General features: G+C 44.4%; 1 pseudogene; it reads left to right on the top strand.

Annotated features, from left to right (window-relative positions):
* LOC142916738 (28S ribosomal RNA) overlaps positions 1-2500 on the top strand; it is a 10601-nt pseudogene that overhangs the window by 4611 nt on the left and 3490 nt on the right.

Below are 2500 nucleotides of genomic sequence, written 5' to 3'. Positions count from 1 at the left end.
AGGGTCGGACACTGACAGCCCTATTTAATGCATGGATGATTACAGGAATTATTCCCAAAGAGTTGAAAAAGAATAGGACGATTCTTATTCCTAAGGTTATGGACGATGAAAAGCTGAAAGAATTGGGGAACTGGAGACCAATAACGATCGGTTCAATGATTCTGAGATTATTTTCCAGAATAATGACTGCACGTCTTGCTCGTGCTTGTCCCTTAAACCCAAGGCAGCGTGGTTTTATAGCGGCATCTGGCTGCTCTGAAAATCTTAAGGTGCTACAGGACCTTATGAGACATGCTAAGAAATTGCACAGGCCGTTGGCTGTCATGTTTATCGACATAGCGAAAGCTTTTGACTCGGTTTCGCATGCTCATATTTTATGGGTGTTAAGGCACAAGAAAGTAGATGAACACGTGGTGGGCATCATCCAGAACGCCTACGATCGGTGTACGACCTCGTTCAAAAGCAATGGCGAGTCGACTCGAGAAATTAGCATACGTGTTGGTGTCAAACAGGGTGACCCCATGTCACCCCTGCTCTTCAATCTTGCCATGGACCCTTTGATATGCACCCTAGAGTCACACGGAGTTGGGTACTCCATTGATACCGACCACGTGACAGCTCTTGCGTTTGCTGATGATTTGGTGTTGGTGAGCGAATCTTGGGTTGGTATGGCCGCCAATCTAGCGATCTTGGAATCATTTTGTGGGCTATCGGGATTGGAGGTTCAGGCCAGAAAGTGCCAGGGCTTCATGATAAGCCCAACCAAAGATTCATATACGGTGAACAACTGCGACCCATGGACTATCAAAAATAAAGATGTCCATATGATCCAACCTGATGAATCAACGAAATACCTTGGTCTAAAAATTGGCCCTTGGACTGGCACTATACAGCCTGATCTACATTGTCAGCTAAAGACATGGATCTCGAAAATCGATGAGGCGCCTCTGAAGCCAACTCAGAAGGTTGAACTACTCAATGCCTATGCCCTACCCAGATTGTTATATCCTGCAGACCACTCGGACTGCAAGCAATCAACTCTCCGTGGGTTGGACCAAGAGATTAGAAAGGCGGTAAAAGGATGGCTCCACCTTCCCGCTTCAACTTGTGATGGACTGTTATATGCCAGAGCCCGAGACGGAGGCCTTGCCATCTTGAAACTGGAAAAAACAATCCCTTCGGTTCAAGTTAGAAGGCTGCAACGTATAGCAAACTCGTCCGATGCTATCACCCGTAATATTGTGTCCTCGCAGGGTATGGAGGAAGAATACCGTAATTTGTGGGTACGAGCAGGGGGCGACAGTGATGCAATCCCAACATTCGTTCTCAGGGACTCGGTGTCAAAAGAACCTGTATATCCGAGACCCTGCGATTGGAGGGAGCATGAATTTCAGAGATGGTGCGAAAAGCCGGTTCAAGGAAGGGGCATTGTAAACTTTGCGCATGATAGAATCAGTAATGCTTGGTTGAGGCCATGGTGCGGCTTTAAACAATGCTTCTTTATCGCAGCACTACAACTAAGGGCAAATATTTACCCAACAAGAGAAAGCTTGAACAGAGGCAGAGATGGGGCCTTACGTTCCTGCAGGAAATGCTCTGCCAGACTCGAGTCCCTTTCGCACATTCTCGGTCAATGTCCTGCAGTACAGAAAGCAAGAATTGCGCGACATAACAAGATCAGTAACATTCTGGCAGACGAAGCGGCTAGATTGGGCTGGTCTGTATACAAAGAGCCACGGTTCATATCCGAGACGGGAGAGATGAGAAAGCCTGACCTCGTGTTTGCAAAAGATGAGGAGGCGGTTGTGATCGATGTCACCGTCCGTTTTGAGCTTTCAAAGAATACCTTGTCAGATGCTGCCTCGCACAAAGTTTCGTACTATACCCCTCTTGGTGATCAAGTCAAAGTGCTGACGAAGGCTAGCAAGGTCACATTCTTTGGATTCCCGGTTGGGGCAAGAGGAAAGTGGCCCCTTGAGAATAACGAGGTACTTACCTCCCTGGGCCTGACCAAACCCAGAACGACATCACTGGCCAAGATGATTTCCCGCAGAACGCTGCTTTTCTCTCTTGATATTCTGAGAATGTTCTGTGGAAATTATGCGGTCTATGAACAGTCATAGACAACCTCCAAAACAAATAATAGTTTTGTTTTAAGATGTCATTTGTTTTAGATTGATTTTGTTATTTTCGAAGGTGAAGTCGGTTTTTATTTCATTTTACTATTTTCCACAATTTAGATTGTTATTTTCCAAGACGGAGTCTTGGTTCTTTTTTTTATTGTTAGTTTTTTTTTTTAACACGTCGTATTTGTTACTTTAGAGCTTAGAGGGGACTTTATTTTCGCCTTACTATTTTCTGCCTACAAAGAAGATTAAAAATAAGCTTTTTTCAAGATGGTTTTGTTATTTTCCAAGGTGAAGTCTTGGTATTCTTATTTTACTATTTTCCATAAAGAAGACCATTCTTTTAGATTTTGTTATTTTCCAAGACGAAGACT

The sequence above is a fragment of the Petromyzon marinus genome, unplaced genomic scaffold (genome assembly GCF_048934315.1).
Source record: "Petromyzon marinus isolate PM22_M1 ecotype Great Lakes invasive population unplaced genomic scaffold, UKy_Petmar_22M1.pri1.0 PM_G_Scaffold_40, whole genome shotgun sequence".
Lineage (NCBI taxonomy): Eukaryota > Metazoa > Chordata > Hyperoartia > Petromyzontiformes > Petromyzontidae > Petromyzon > Petromyzon marinus.
Note: the sequence above shows the minus strand (reverse complement) of the source record. Positions and strands in the feature narration are given on the sequence as shown.